The sequence below is a fragment of the Meles meles genome, chromosome 4 (assembly GCF_922984935.1).
Source record: "Meles meles chromosome 4, mMelMel3.1 paternal haplotype, whole genome shotgun sequence".
NCBI lineage: Eukaryota > Metazoa > Chordata > Mammalia > Carnivora > Mustelidae > Meles > Meles meles.
The window spans coordinates 93,667,568-93,685,053 of record NC_060069.1 but is presented as its reverse complement, the minus strand read 5'-3'; the positions used below and the strand labels follow the sequence as shown (position 1 = coordinate 93,685,053).

The 17,486-nt window shown below is 40.1% G+C and overlaps 1 protein-coding gene across 2 annotated transcripts in view; it reads left to right on the top strand.

The window, feature by feature from the left end:
• PLS1 (plastin 1) overlaps nucleotides 1–17,486 on the top strand; it is a 110,769-nt gene that overhangs the window by 7,756 nt on the left and 85,527 nt on the right. The window lies entirely within an intron of this gene.

Genomic DNA, 17,486 nt, shown 5'->3' with positions numbered 1-17,486 from the left:
CTTTTTAAAAAAATTTTTTTTAAATATTTTATTTATTTATTTGACAGAGATCACAAGTAGGCAGAGAGGCAGTCAGAGAAAGAGGGGGAGGCAGGCTTCCTGCTGAGCAGAGAGCCCAATGAGGGGCTTGATCCCAGGACCCTGGGATCATGACCTGAGCCAAAGGTAGAGGCTTTAACCCACTAGCCACCCAGGTGCCCCCAGATCCCTCTTGATAAGATATTTATTAATCTCCATTAGGGTGAGAGGGGTTGGATGCCTCTCAACAGTCTTTTCATTGTCAATCAGAGGCTCATTGCTGAAGAATAATTTTCTTTCCTCTGAAAAAATCCAAGGGCTGCAGCTGAATAAAAGGAGGTGAATTGGGGGCAAGGCTGTGAGTGAGACATGTTCCTACATTCATGCGTTCTCAGTCAGATGGAGCAGGCAGACACATGGACAGCCTGGGACAAGAGTGAGCACTCGGAGAAAGGGCAGAATGAAGCTTTGGGGGAACCCAGGTCGAGAGCGGTTAATTCTGATCAGTGGGTTGAGGAAGGTGTCAAGATTTTTGAGCTGAGCCTTGAAAACACAAGTTCAATCTACAGAGAATAGATGGAGGAAAAAGCATTCCTTAGAGAAGGTTCAGTAGGAGAAGAAACATGGAGACTAGAAAGAGCTGGCCTTTTCAGGAAGCTGCGGGTACTTGAATGTGTTCTGAAACATGAGCATGCCTAAGAATCACCTCGAGAGCTTGGTGAAAAACAGATTGCTAGGTCCCAACTCCAGAGTTTCTCCTTCTTTAAGTCTGGTATGGGGCTGGAGAGTTTCATTTTAGCAAGTTCCAGGTGAGGCCAAGGCTGCTGATCTGGTAACTCCACGTTGAGAAACAGTGGGCTAGAATAAAGGGCATGTGTGATAGATGAGCTCGGAAGCAATGGTTTTCTTTTAAAACTGTACTGCCTTCACAAAATTGATGTTTCAGTTTTGTTGTTGTTTAAGCTTATTTTCTAAGTAATCTCTACACCCAACGTAGGGCTTGAACTCATGACCTCATGATCAAGATTCACATGCTATACCAACTAAGCCAGCCAGGCACCCCATTGTTTTTGTTTTTTAACTAGTCTCCTTTAAGTGGTTGCTGTTCCCTAGAAGTTCCTTATCAGTTCTATACCCCAACCCCCTTGTTCTCCCAAGAAATCAGTCCTTTTCTTATATTACATACTTTTACATACTTTTAAATAAATAACTGCTGTTTAGCCAGTATGACCATTCCACCCATGGAAAGCTGAACAGCCAACATCAGCTAGAGGATGTTAGGAGTTGACCGCAAACCAAGTATGAATGACTAGTGTATTCACAGAGTATATGCTTGGATTTTATTTTTGGTAATCTGGATGTAATGTTAAACTGTATTCAACAAATATTTTTGGAAAAGTTTGTAAGCTCTGAGCTAAAAGGTAGGATGTGCACAATGGCGGAAAGTTCCTTCTCTGCCCTCTGAAGATGCATAGTTTTATAGGAGGGTTAAGAGGAATGAATTCGGGGCGCCTGGGTGGCTCAGTGGGTTAAAGCCTCTGCCTTTCGCTCAGGTCATGATCCCAGGGTCCTGGGATCGAGCCCCGCATCAGACTCTCTGCTTGGCAGGGAGCCTGTTTCCTCCTCTCTCTCTCTCTCTGCCTGCCTTTCTCCCTACTTGTGATCTCTATCTGTCGAATAAATAAATAAAAAAAAAAAGAGGAATGAATTCACAGCTCCAGCACAGGGCAGTTGGTGCCACATGTTGTAGGAATGATAGAAACCAAGAGAGGTGGGCCTGAGGTGGGGGAAGGCTCCTTTCCATTGTAGCAGTCAGGGCAAGCAAGGACAGAGTTGAGGTGTTGATGATTAATACTGTCTTCTGATGTTTTATGCATTTTGTAAGCCATCTGAAATAAGGGAGCATTTGTCTACATAAAGCAAATAATGGAGGGAGGGGAATTTGAAGGAGGGAGGCATTGAAGGATGGCAGGTGCTCACCAGTCACTAGAGAGAGGAATAGGAGGACGTGTTCCAGACACGGGGCAACTGAACAGCAGAATGGAGGTGTGGAAGGGCAGTGCAAGTGCAGCTAAGGGTGAATATACTGGTTCATTTTGGGGGAAGTGCAGGGAGATGAGACTGGAAAGGCATTTAGGGAAGGTCGTGGGGCCTTTTGAGTATGGGGTTGTGGGATTTGGGCTTTATTCTGTAGTCCATGTTGAATCATAGGCTTATCTTGGCTTACCCTGTCAGTTCCTTCCTAACCCCCAAACACATCAGAAAAGGAGGAACCCTATTTCTTACAATGCATTTATCTATAGTTCATACTCTTGGATAAACACCTAAAAATGCTTTTCCCTGGCTCTGATTTTAGTACGTGTATTTCAGTCAACTTTTGGATTTGCAAAAATCAATCCATCATTAAAGGCTTCTGTGTCTTTCAGAAATACATAAAATGAAAAGAACAACTAGTTTCAGTTTCTCAGAGACAAATAATAAAAATGAGACAAAAATACATTACTGGGTCGAGCAATTATACTGCTTGTTCTGGATTGTTCTGGGAAGACAAGGGAATTCAAAAGTGAAGGCTAAGGATTTAAATATGGTGTCTTAAGCAGATCTTTCAGGCTGACTCCCAAGTGCTGAAAGATTCCAAAGGTAAAGGTGAATGACAATGTGGTGTCTCCTCAGAACTGCTTCAGCTATAAATGGGGCAATGTCTACTGGTTTAGTGCTGATTTAAAAGAGCTGGGGATTAAAGGGCACTAAGGCCAAGCGGTCCCTTTTGTTCAGCTCTTTGGCGGATGGCTACAAATGAGAAAGACATTTCTATCTCATTGGAGATTTTAAGAATCTTCTGTGTATATGCCATACAAAGTATCCTGTGCTGAGGGCAAGTATGGGGAGAAAAGCAAAAAACAGTGGATTTGTAAGTGGAAATTGCCACCCTGGTGCTACCATTTGCTAGCTGACTGATAAAAGAGACAGTGTACTGAGTGAGTGGGACAGAGCCCACAATCCACAGCTAAGAGGTTCAGTGGGTGGGAAAGTCATGCAGCCTATCTGAACCTAGGTGGTGGTGGTTTGTATTTTGTTGTGGTTTTTCTTTTTTGTTGTGGATTAAGTAAAATAAAATAGTTAAATTAAAAGGCACCATACACATTTTAAATTAAAATCTTCCAACAGGGTTGCCTGGCTGGCTCAGTCTAAACAGCATGGGACACTTGATCTTGAATTTGAGCCCCATGTTGTGGTATAGAGAGTAAAGGAATAAATAAATAAAATCTTTTTTAAAAAAGTAACTTTAAAAAAAATAAAATTTAATAACACTAAGATTTATTCGAAATTCTTGGGGCCACAGATGTGGATGGCCATGTAGAATATGAGCTGCTGCTGCTTCTCCCCTGCTCCATTCCTCCACCTTGACATTACCCCCTCGTGAGAGCTGCTTGAGGACAAGATTGTATCTTTCTAACTTTGTATCCCCATTGTCTGATGCATGGTTGGAAATTGATAAGTTGTTGAATGAATATATAAAAAGGAGTTAATGAATGGATGCATCTATACCCACCCCCACCTGTCATATACCTAATATTTTCTACCTTCTACTTACTTGTAGAGACTTAAGAGCCATGGTGCCTTATTTTACTTACTAACTTACTTATAAGTTCTGCACCTAATGCGGGCCTCAAACTCACGACACCAGAATCTAGAGTCACATGTTCTACTGACTGAGCAGGCCATGCGCCCCGTGGTGCCTTATTTTTTTTAGACTGCTAAGCGCCCGTTTTACTGGCCGTAAATCTTAAGAGAGAACCCAGCCTTATCCAGGAGTACAACAGCACAGCTTGAGTTCAAAGTCTAAGGATCTTTGTAGATTCACATGTATTCTAAACTAATTCTAGAAATGATTTAAATAATATTTAATAATGTTTTACATGTGGATAATGTTGTATGTAAAACTGATTTTTACCTCTGAAGTAAACTGACACATATAAATTGAGGTTATGTGTTGTAATGAGCATTGGATATTATATAATATATAATCTGTGATGTGAATCACAGACCTGTACCTCTGAAACAAATAATACATTATATGTTACTTAATTGAATTTAAATTAAAAAAATAGATTGAGGTTATATTCCTCTCGAAGTGTTTTATATTGTCTTAAGAAGAATCCAATTAGGAGCAGGAGAGTGGCTTATAGAGATGCTCAGAGAAATGTATATTAATACACTGATCTGTTAGAGGCTTAGATACCTTTTTCCCTGCAGTTAAATGAAGCAAGAACCAAAAGTAATTTTATTCTACCTTAGGTTTCATGGTTTGTCTAACGTTAGCAGTATAGTTGTGCTGTATTGAACATTGTGGAGGTTAGGGGTGCTTACCTCCTCCCCCCATTTACCCCTGCAGTGAAAAATCCACGTATAACTTCTGAATCCCCAAAAACTTTATTACTGATAGCCTAGTGTTGACCAGAAACCTTACCAATGACATAAAAGCCTTACTGATAACATGAATAGGCAATGAACACATATTGTGGAGGTTATATGTATTATAACACTGTACTCTTACAGGAAAATAAGCTAGAGAAAAGAAAATGTTATTAAGAAAATTATAAAGAAGAGAAAATACATTGACAGTACTGTATTGAAAAAAAATCTGCAAATAACTGGACCCATGCAGTTCAAATCTGTGTTGTTCAAGGGTCAACTGTAATTCAGTTCTTGCTTCATGAAATTAGACTGGATTAATATGGGCAAAAATTCATCTTTTTCAATTTGAACAAAGTAGTTTCATTTTTAAAATTACTGTATTTCTTAATATACATCTGGAATGTGTAGAATAAAAAAATTCACCTTGCTAAATTTTTACTGAATTTTATTCTACCTACGTGATATGTATTGCGCTATGGGAGACTAAGCGCTAATTGAAGTTTTCTGCAAGGTTAGTATTAAATTTCTCATAGGATTAGGACAATACATGATGGGAGAACTGAAAACATTGTTATTTTCTAGTAATTCAGAGGAAATGACTACATCTTGAGGAAGTGTACTAAAACTGCACTGTGATGCTCATTTTTGTAAGTTAATTTATTATCTATCAGTGGGAATATTCTTTGCATCCTATTTCACATCTCAGGCACACTTTAGGAAGCCTTGTATATGTTGCTTACTTAATCTAAAAAGGCTCACTCGAGTGTGCGCATGTTCTTTTCATTATGTTATGCCCTTAGACATTATAATAAGGGTATTACAAAATCAAGCAGCAAGACATATCAGGGAAATTAATGGTTTCATGGTTTTGTATTAACCAGACATTGTCAAAATCTTTGTCTTGAATAGGATTAAACAGTGTTCTGTCAGCAATCTTGGTGCACATGATGAGTTTTTTTTTTTTTTAATAACAGCTTTATTGAGGTATAATTCATGTACCATTCAAATCACTCATATGTGTAAGTCCATTTTTATTTATTTATTTTTTTAAAGATTTTATTTATTTATTTGACAGAGATCACTAGTAGGCAGAGAGGCAGGCAGACAGAGAGAGAGGAGGAAGCAGGCTCCCTGCTGAGTAGAGAGCCCTATTTGGGGTTTGATCCCAGGACCCTGGGATCATGACCTGAGCTGAAGACAGAGGCTTTAACCCACTGAGCCACCCAGGCGTCCCTGTAAGTCCATTTTAGAATATTTTTACCATCCTGTATCCATTAACATTCCTCATTTCCTACCCACCCCCTGCATAGGCAATGGCAATTCTACTTTGTGTCACATGTTCTTGAAATTTCATATAAATGGAATCATACAATACGTGGCTTTTTGTGTCTGGCTTATTTCACTTAGCATAATGTTTTTGAGGTTCACCCATGTTTGAGTATTAAAATTTCATCCTTTATGGCTGAATAATAGTCTGCTGTGTGGATCCTGCCACATCTTATTTGTTGCTCAGTTAGTTGATGGGTATTTGAGTTGTTACCACCTTTTGACTATTATGAATCTTGCTGCTGCTGTGAACAAGTTTTTTGGGGGGCATGTGTTTTCATTTCTCAGGCATATACCTAGAAGTGGAATTGCTGGGTCACATGGTAACTTGTTTAACATTTTGAGGAATGGCCAGACTATTTTCCAATACGACTGCACTACTTTATTTTATTATTTGGTGACTGCAGCATTTTTGCATTCCCACTAGCAATGTCTGAAGGTTCTAGTTCCTCCACATCCTCACCAGTGGTTGCTGGTCATATTGGCCATTTTTGTGTGAAAGTGGCATCTCATTGTGGTTAACATTTTTTTTTATTAATAAGCTCTATTTTTTAGTATGGTTTTAGATTTGCAGAGAAATTAAATAGGTAGTACGAGAGTTCCCATGTGCCCCCACACTGACACACACTAATAGTTTACCTATTAACATCTTACATTAGTGTGGTACATTTGCTTTAATTCATAAACCAATATTGTTACACTATGATTAGCTGTAGTTTATTCATAGTTCCTTAGTTTTTACGGAAAGTCCTGTTTTTGCTGCAGGATCCCATCAAGATGTCACACATTACATTTAGCTGACATTTCTCAGGCTTCTCCTGGCTCTGACAGTTTTCCTGCCTTTCCTTGTTTTTTGATAACCTTCAGAGTTGTGAGTAGTAGTCGGGTACACTGTGGGATGCCCTTCTCTTGGAATTTATCTGATTTTTTTTTGTGTGATTAGCTGCATTGACATTGGTTTTTAGTATAAAAAATATTACATGAGTGCAGTTTACTTGGAGTATAGAAATACACGATCAGAACTGGAAATCAGCAAAAATATGGTTAATAGGAAATTCCTAGAGATTAAAAAAAAATTCAGTTTCTTCTGGAGAATGAACAGACCTATAACTCAAGATATATTTTTTCTAGCAAGGACTTGATCACAATGGAAGACGATCAGATAAAGTAGGAGAATTTATTATTGTGACTGTCATTAAGGAGCATCTAGTCTAAGGGTAAAACCCCAGACACATTTTTTCACTGCTTTAAATGTATCCAAGAATGATGTTTTGCTTGTAATAAAACATAAAGTTAATAGAAATTTAGATCGACTTTAAGAATCCCATGGTTCTAGGATGCCTGGGTGGCGCAGTTAACTTTCTGCCTTCAGTTCAGGTCGTGATCCCAGGGGTCCTGGGATGGAGTCCGACATTAGACTCCCTGCTCAGCGGGGAGCCTATTTCTCCGTCTACCTGCTGCTCCTTCTGCTTGTGCTTGCTCTCTCTTTCTCTCTCTGACAAATAAATAAATGAAATTTAAAAAAAAAAAAAGAATCCTATGGTTCTGAGGCACCAAGCGTACAACATGTAGTCAGTATTTTGACCACCATCAATTCCTGTAAGCCTGACAGATGCCTTATGAAGGGGGCAGGGAACTGGGGAATGGAGATGCTGTGCTGTATCTTGTGGCCTAACTCAGGCAGCTGTCAGTAGTTGAGCTGAGATTTGCATCCGGGGCTATGGAAGTTTATACCTTACTGTTGTCCAGGCCAGGCTCCAGAGTTCCCAAAGGTTTTAAATCAGTAATGTTTTGAAGGGCATAGGCTTGAGTCCTTATCATACTGGATATTTTTACTGCCAGCTGGAGGAGATAGCATCTGTCTCTGTTCAAGGCCCCACTGAAATCAGCCTGTCAAATTAACAGCATACTTGTGGACTGCTAACGAAGGAGAGCCAGCTTTGCCCATGTCACAATGACATCTTACCTGGCCTGTTAACTCCACTGTCACAGGTGTCTCCTGAAATGAAGCCTGAGGGTCCTAAATTAGGAAAGCAGCCATGTAGGAGAACAACATATTCAGCTAAGGTCTGTCCTTGGTTATGTTGCTTTGTGTACATTGCTTATGGTATGTCTTGGTAAGATCTTGAATTTGTTAATAAGTGAGTAGCATGGAGGATTTGGTCTTAAGTACTTACCTTTGAAAAAGAGTGGTAGTAACCTGTGAATGCGTGTGAAATGAAATAATAAAGTAACACAGAAGGTCTGAGGAAGGTTTGGAAAATTTCCCTGCTTGATTCAGCTAATCCTTGTAAATGGCCCAAGTGGGTTGATCACACACTGATACAAAGTTTCTTTCAGTCATACTTTCTGTGTGAGTTAGGGTAGACTATCATGCAGTAATAAATAGCCCTGAAATCTCCACCAATTTCATGGTTTTGTGATTTTGCTGTTTTAACCTGGGACTTCCAAATTGTCTTAGCACGTGAAGAGGAGCTAAAGGATCACATACTAGCTCTGAATTGCTTTGGCTTAGTGTGACTCACAGCCCATTGATTAGAACTAATCACGTGATCCTGCTGGAAGGAAGGGGAAGCACATGGCTGTTCATTGAACAGTAAATGTGTTTGCCTCACCTTCTTTACAGCAAGAGAAGTAGTTGGCTTGCCAAAACAACAACAAACCCTTAACCTAAACCCAAACCCTTCCACCCCAAAAACTCCAGTAAAGAGAGAAAAATATACTGAAATATTTAGTGATAATTACTTGATACTAAATACCAAATGAGCTTTGCCATAAACTAATTTATAATAATTTAGGTATGGCTGATTCAGCAACTTGATATCCAGTCTTGGATATCAAGACTGCATCTTCTAAGGAAATAAAGACAAACTTCTAAGAAAAAGTTACCTTTTTGCATTATAACTCCTCAGGTGGTGATGATGATGATTAAAGCTTAGATTTATTGAGGTATTCCTTTATTTTTTAAAGATTTATTTGCTTATTTTAGAGAGAGAGAACACAGCAGGGAGTGACAGAGAGGGAGAGAATCTTAAGCAGACTTTGATCTGAGCATGGAGCCCAATCCCATGACCCTGAGATCATGACCTGAGTGCAAACCAAGAGTTGGGTGCTCAACCAACAGAGCCACCCAGGTGCCCCTAAAGTAGTTAAACTGCTTTTCCCTTAAAATTGTTACAGTGTAAGAAAATAGAAGTGGTGACTAAAATTAAAAAATGATTTTTCCTAAGAAGCAAGTATGTAATTGAAAAAGGAAACATTTAGGAAGCAAGTATTCTAATAGTTTTCACTGATGTAATTTTAGCTTGTTTCTGTCTATGAGCAAAGATAATCAGCTCAGACTCCAATTCGACATAAACAGTGTGCTGAGATCTTCCTCTTTTCCCAACTAATTGAATCATCACTGAGAATCTGGGTAAGGCCAGATTCACAATAGAGTGTTTCATCATGTCCAGCTCAAAATCATAAAATAGATACTTTATATTTGTATATAAAGTTTTCAAAATACTGTCCTGCTTGTGACACATTATGTGGAAGGACTCTGTAATTCTATCCCCAAGGAATCTCATTAGTCATCACAGTGGGCCGGCCATTCCACAAATTAGCCTTAGCCCTCCCTGCATTGTTCCTTCGTCTGGATCAGTGGAAAGGTTAGATCCCAAAGCCAACACAACCTGTGTAAGATTCTTGGGCTATTGAAAATTTCTGATTCACTTTGCAATCTGTTTTATGTTGACTCAGGAGGAAAAGGACTATAGAATCCAGGCTTGTTTTGGGAAGTCTTTTTTTTTTTTTTTAATATTTTATTTATTATTTGACAGAGAGAGATCATAAGTAGGCAGAGAGGCAGGCAGAAAGAGAGGGAAGCAGTCCCCGCCAAGCAGAGAGCACGATTCGGGGCTCGATCCCAGGACCCTGAGACCCTGACAGGAGCTGAAGGCAGAGGTGTTATCCCACTGAGCCACCCAGGCACCCCTTGTTCTGGGAATTCTTAAGGAGAGAAGTTGTAATGCATTTTATTTTCCCACTTAAGTGCTGTCCTTGGAAGGAGAGAAGTGAGAAAGAGAAGGAAGGATTTAAAAATCAAATATTCTTGGGGCACCTGGGTGGCTCAGAGGGTTAAAGCCTCTGCCTTTGGTTCAGGTCATGATCCCAGGGTCCTGGGATGGAGCCCCACATCACATTGGGCTCTCTGCTCTGCAGAAAGCAGGGAGCCTGCTTCCTCTTCTCTCTCTGCCTGCCTCTCTGCCTACTCATGATTCTGTCAAATAAATAAATAAAATATTTTTTAAAAAATCAAATATTCCCCTTGACACCAATTCACTAATCTAATCTTACGGGCAAAGACCAGGAATTTAAAAGTACCTAAACGCACTGTGCCACTCTGGGGCAAGTGTCTATGACACAGCAGTCATTTGATGGTGGCTTAGCAGGAGTTTCAGCCGGTTCGTTTTACATGCAAATAACAGATGATTCAAGACAAGAAGAGATCTTTGTACACTTTTATTGCAGTATGATCATTTCCTAAGTAGGTAAATATTCTCCTTTCTCGGTGGTGTAGCTTCTTTCTTTTCTTTTTCTCTCTCTCTTTTTTTAAGGATTTTTATTTGTTTATAGACAGATCACAAGTAGGCAGAGAGATAAGGAAAGAGAGGGGGGAAGCAGGCTCCCCACTGAGCAGAAAGCCTGATGAGGGGCTCAATCCCAGGACCCTGGGATCATGACCTGAGCTGAAGGCAGAGGATTTAACCCACTGAGCCACCCAGGTATCCCTCCTTTTCTCTTTTTTGGTGTAGCTTATTTCTATATGAAAAGGGCTGCCAGGTGATGGTCTGTCCAAAAACAACAAACTTTCATTTGCCTTATATATAATCTAAAACTAGATGTTCCATAAATTTCTATATTTGGTCGCTTCTGATTATGGGATTTCTGTCCTGTAACAGCAAGGATAAGGCTACCTTTTCTTTCTTGAGTCCTGATCTTTTAGGGAACTAGAGACATTGGAAAGGGGATTGATTGTCTTTTTATTTCGAGCCCCTTTACTGTCTTTCTCCTCACCCGCCATGAGTCTGGGCCACTTTGGGATAAACACTTGTCCATTTGCTTATGATTCCTACAATTATGGCTTCAGGACTGAGAACGGAAACAAGTACCAGCTGAAGAGGAAACAAAATACATGTGTTTCTGTCTCAGCAGCACAGCACTAATAATTTGAGTTCAGGAGTAGCTCAGGAAATTAACAATAGCAGGTAGTAGAGTTCATGCTTTACTACTGTTCATTTACCTATGCTCTGTGGGAAATGAGAGTAACCAGGGATCATAGGATTGTGGCAAACTGTTTATACCTATGGAAAAGGCACAGCTGTCTATGGCCTAGCCCAGTGCTACTGTGTAGAAAAAAAGGGTCAGTATTGCTAGACCTCCTGATTTTATTTTATTTTATTTTATTTAAAGTCCTAAATAAAATCTAAATTGTATTTAGGTTGATTATCTGAATATTGTATATAACATGGGTTGAGAAATTATTTTCAATATAGATAGATAATAGGTGATTAATTGATTTTTTCAACTGCCTTTGTCTCTAATATTGTGTTGCTGGTATTTTTCTGATAAAATATTGTGTTCAAATACCAAAGACACGGAGGACATGGGGATATGGAGAGGAGAGGGAGTTGAGGGAAACTGGAAGGGGAGATGAACCATGAGAGAATATGGACTCTGAAAAACAACCAGAGGGTTTTGAAGGGGCAAAGAGGGAGGGGTGGGAGGTTGAGGAACCAGGTGGTGGGTAACAGGGAGGGCACGTACTGCATGGAGCCCTGGGTGTGGTGCAAAAACAATGAACAATGTTACGCTGAAAATAAACAAACAAAAAATATTGTGTTCAAAATGTATGATGTGTAATTTTTTTTCATAAAATGTTCTAGTATTTTCTTAAAGTTGCATTCTATATTTAATGCATTTGAAATTGTTAACTCCTTCCATTTACTTATCTGAAAACAAATTATGCTAAATGAAAGATATTCTCAATCCTAAAAAAAAAAAAAAGGAAAGATTTTATATATTTGACAGAGAGTGGGAGAGAGAGCAAGAGAAAGCACAAGCAGGGGGAGCAGCAGAGAGAGAGGGAGGAGTAGGCTCCCCGCCCCGCAGGGAGCCTGACACAGAGCTCAGCCCTGAGCTGAAGGCAAGTACTTAACTGACTGAGCCACCCAAGTGCTCCTAGACCTCCTAATTTTATTTTTTAAAAATATTTATTTATTTATTTGACAAAGCGAGAGAACACAAGCAGGCAGAGCAGCAGAGGGAGAGGGAGAAGCAAGCTCCCCGCCGAGCAGGGAGCCTGATGTGGGGCTCCATCCCAGGACCTTGGGATCATGACCTGAGCTGAAGGCAGTCGCTTAACCAACTGAGCCACCCTGGCGCCCCGACCTCCTGTTTTTAAAAGAGAAAATAGAAATCTGAATTTTATGTTAATCCTCTAATTTCCTATGTTCACTCCAAAATTTAAAAGATACTTAATGAGCCACAGAAGACATGTGTCCAGGCAGGATGTGGCCCCTGCGTGCCATTTTGTCTGTTGGTGCTAGGCGAGCCTCTTAGGGTGGTGAAGAGGAAGTTACAAAAGCCCTGAGATGGGTGACCCAGGAGTGGGGAGGTTATGACCTGTAAGACCTGGCATGAGTTTCACTGTTCTTCTCTCTTTTTCTGTTTGCTGTGAGATTGCTTTTTAATTTTCTGCTCTTCTTAAGGAAAACCGTTTGCTATCCAGATTTCCCTCCCAAAGAGAGTGCCTGGAGATGTTGAATCCTGTTACACTCCAGGAGCTCAGTGAGGCTGAGCGGAGATGGAGCAAAACTAGTTACACACTGGAGTTTGAAGCCAGGATGTCATTTGAGAGCTAAGACTCAGAAGTATTTGCAGGATGGGTAGGACATAGCATAGAAGCAAAGCTGCCAGACCCAAGGATGGAAAATGGGCAGAAGGGGTGGTCAAGAAGTGTCCTAGTGGGCTTTGCTTAGCTTGGGTGGGGGTTGAGCTGTTGAGCCAGCCAACCTGGTCTGGACTGTTGTTGGTGATCTACCCAAAGAAATAATGTAGGCTAAATTTCATGAAGCCTCTATATCTTCTCTCCATTTACAGCCCTTTGGTGATACCTGAATAGTCTTCCAAGATCATGAACATCATTCAGTATGCATACTTGATGTCATTTGGCTTCAGCATTATGACTTAGACAAGGCAAGTCACTCTGCTTCCAGAATGAAGTTACAGCCTTTGAAATTCCTTCTCATTCCCATGGTCATATGCTGGTTGCTCTTGGATCTAGGGCTGATAATTTATTTCTCTTTGTTCTCTGAACTGATTGAGAAATAGAGGCCTCTCAGTTTAAAATACCAACTTTATTGCCAGTGAAACTGGACCATGATTACAGCCTATGACCAAATGTTCTTCCTCATGCATTTTCTCCCCAAGTTTTAAATTCTGTTCATCCCATTCCAGGCAGACTTGCTGGACAGTTGCATTTGGGTTGAAAGGGAGAGTTTGTGTCCTGAGGACAAGCTACTGCTAAAGAGGAAAAGGGTAAGCCATGTGAGAATAGTGACATTGAACACTTTAGCCCCATTCAATATAGCAGTGTGTTCTCAGAGTGTGGTCCTTACACAAGCAGCATTAGCATTACCTCAAAACTTGTTAGGAATGTAGATTGGTGGTCTCTAACCCAGATGAACTGAAGCAGAAACTCTGGGGTGTGGGGCTTAAAAGTCTTGTGATTCTGTTGCAGTTGAAGTTTGAGAATCATTGCAGTAGAGGAATAAGTTTCAATGGACCCAAGACACTGCCTTCTCACCGGTAAGATAAATCAGTGCCCCTCCCTTGGGAAGGATAAGAAAGGAATGTAGAGAAGAGGCCAAGAGTGCTGCTTTTACAATAGGCTCTCATGGAAACCTAAGATAGGAGAATGGGTTTCTCCTAGCTGATAATCTTGCCCTCTTTAGAGGACTGTAGTCTTAAGAAGGACCAGCAGGTGCAAGCATGAGTATTTCCTTTAACTGCCTCTTTTCTCATCTGTTAACATTGCCTACCTTTTTTCTAAATAATAAAGGAGAGGCAAAAGAATGAATACAAGCAGGGAGAGGGAGAACACTAAAATATCATGGAAAGAAAAATAATGGAATAGGTATTGTATTCCTTCCAATATCATTCTTCATAATTTACTCTTCATGTATTTGTATTAAGTTTTTAGTCTCTGACTAATTTCTGTAGTTGTGACCCCAAATGCAGGCCGTTTGACTGTGATAGTATCATTTCTCATTAGCGTGGACTCAATGATGCTGAGCTCTTTTCTTCCTGTTTGTGTCTATTCTGTTTCATGTTACTGAATTGTGTATATTGCTCAGTGACATGATTATGTAAGTTCTTCATATTCACCTGGACATTGAGACTATTTATCTTGCTTTGTGACCTTGAGCAGGTTGTTCAGATTTACTTTCAGAGTCTTCAAACCAGAGCAGAGGTCTTGTAAGCCATTAAAATACTCAGTAATAGCAAGGACTGGTCTCAAACAATCCACATAATTGGCGTTTTATATTCTAAGATGAATAAAGAGATAAATTTCCTGTTTATGCGTGTGAGAGATTTTTTTTTTTTTTTTGCTTGTACCAACCTTTTTAGAGGTTTGAAATAAAATTATACCTTGTTGGGCATATATAGCCTCAAAGAGATACAGATATTATGGTTTCTTTTATTTATTTTCCCCTACAATACAGCCTCTTATAAACATACTCAATTCCATGCAGTCTAGAGTGGAAGCTACTTCCATTAAATACTTAATCTTTCCAGTTACTGTTACAGGAACGAAAAATGCTAAAGAATTCAAACTACCTCTGCTTATAAGTATTTTGTTTAGACTTCATCTAAAAATGGAATTAATGGTGTTGTTAACAGACACAGCAACAGAGTAGTTACTATGTTTCAAGAATTGTGTTAGGGTGCCTGGATGGCTCAGTTGGTTGAGCGTCTGCCTTCAGCTCAGGTCATGATCTCAGGCCCTGGGATCGAGCCCTGCATCGGGCTCCCTGCTCAGTGGGGAGTCTGCTTCTCCTTCTCCCTCTGCCCCTACCCCTTCTCATACTCTATCTCTCTCTCTCCCCTCTCAAAAAAAAAAAAAGAGAATTGTGTTAAATTTGGGTAACAGCTATATGGGTAGGTAGGACATGTCATTCCCTTTATACAGATGAGGGAACAGGTTCAGGGACCTTAAATGATTGCCCAGAACATTCTGTCAATAAGAGCAAGAACAGAATCAAGTCTAAGTCTGTTTATACCAAGCTGTATGTCTCTTAACCACCTAGTTTGCTAGATGGGCTAGCTCCTGGGGTAACTCCTGAACTGCGCTGGGTCTAGTTCAGAAGAGGAGAGGTCCCTAGGTGATTGGTGGGAGCATGGTTGGTGGGAATACTTCATTCGTTAGAGGACAAAATTTAGAAATTCTGAATTTTGATCATTTCCACGTTTCTGGGTTCTCCCCTAAAACTTCTGAATGATAACCTTTGGGGCTGAGACCCAGGAATCTGCATTTAGCATAAGCTCCACAGGTTGAGTTTATGACTGCTAATGAGAACCACTTCACCTAATTGCTGGGTAGCATTTACTATCTATTGCAGTAATCTCTGGGCTCCAGTCTATTAGGTGGGGTTAAGAGTAAGGCATCCTATTCATCATTCTTGGCAGGATCTTGAATCTTTTCATTTTTGTGGTGTTTTTCTTTTTTAGCTGCTAACCTAAATATTTGACTGACTTCCAATATATGTGTATATCCAATGGAAGAGAAAATTTATTTAAGGAGAGTCGAAGCCAAAACCTTCCTTACAGACACACTATTCTTTTCCCTCTGCTTCTCCTAAATGATAGCTCTCTTGTGGGCCATTCACGGCCAAGGTGATAAGAACATCCTGTTCTGAATAAAACTGTGTGAGCCTGTATTAATTTTCTGTTGCTTCCCTAACAAAATTTAGTGACTTGTACAACACACTGATTACCTTACAGTTCTATAGGTCAGACGTCTGACATGGGTCTTATCACTGGGCTAAAGGTGTTGGCAGGGTTGTTCCTCTCTGAAGGTCCTGGGGGGCAAATCTTGTCCATGGCTCATTTGGGTTGTTGGCAGAATCCAGTTACTTGAGATATTAGTCCGGATATCATCATTTTCTTACTGGATATAAACTGAAGGCCATTCCAAGCATCTAGATGTCGCCTATGATGACATTGGTTCATGGCTGTTTCCTCCATCTTCAAAGCCAGCATCAGAGAGTCCAGCCCTTTTCACACTTTGAATCTTTCCTCCTCCTCCATCTTTCTTACTCTGCTCTTAAGGAATTCTTGGGATTAGATTGGGTCTCTCTAGAATATCCAGGGTATTTTGCCCCATCCCATGGCCCATACCCTTAGTCACATCTGCAAAGTCCTTTTTAGCCATGTAAGGGTGACATATTCCCAGGTTCTGGGGGTTAGGGCTGGGCATATTGGGGGGAATTATTCTGCCTGCCACTGACTCAAACATTGTCTGCCTTTGTTGACAGATAAGACAGCAGTGGTTATTACTGCCAGTGGGGTTGCAGGCATTAATGTTGATGTGCATGAGAAAATGTGATTTAACTGGGTATTTTTCTGAATTGAAATCATCTCAGGGCCAGAGTCCAAAATAATTAGTTTTGGAAAGGATATTTCAGGAATTCTGTATAATCAAGTAGAGCTACGGCGGCACTTATCTCTGTGTGTTGCAAGAGGAAGTAATTCACATTTTGCCTGCTTCTCTGGTAATTTAGATTCAGAAGAAAAGTATGACATGAAGTAGGGCCACTCATTCAAACAGGATATTTGCTTTTAGTTTCTCATTGCATGCCCATATGTTCTCAAGCTTCCACTCCTTTGTTAATACTCTCTCACCTGCCTGGTCTGCCCTTCTGTCTTTCTTTCCATTTATCTATAATAGTACACATGAGAGACAAGTTTTGACACTCACCAGTTCAAGGAGACATTTCCAAGGTGCTGAAAGTTATGGCATCAACTCATTTTTCCCAGTGGGTGACTTAAAAGGATAAAAGAATCTCTATGATCTGCCAGTGTTTCATAGGACATTTTGAATTCTCTCTGATGTCTTCCTCCATAAATCTGCACAGCACTAAAGATACCCTTGCAGCATCCTGGATGTGGTAGGGACTCAGAACTACTTATTGAATTGATTTGAAATACTAAAAAATACTAAACTTAAGTGATTGTGGTTACATTATCGATACACCAAAATTCTGAAGGATATGTGTATTTATTATTTTATGTTGTTAACAAAAGGATATTGCTGAGAATGTCTAATTTAAGGAATAGAACTGGGATTGTTAGAGATAAGATTTCCAGTTCATCTTTTTTTTTTAAGTTTTTTTTTTTTTAAGATTTTATTTATTTATTTGACAGAGAGAGAGAGACAGAGATCACAAGTAGGCAGAGAGGCAGGGGGAAACAGGCTCCCTGCTGAGCAGAGAGCCTGATGTGGGGCTCAATCCCAGGACCCTGAGACCATAACCTGAGCTGAAGGCAGAGGCTTAACTCAATGAGCCACCCAGGCACCCCATCCAGTTCATCTTTTACTAAATATATAAATTCATATTCTGTCAGATTACCTAGCAGAATATGGTGGGGAAAAGGGAGTAGACTTTTTGGGTTTTGTC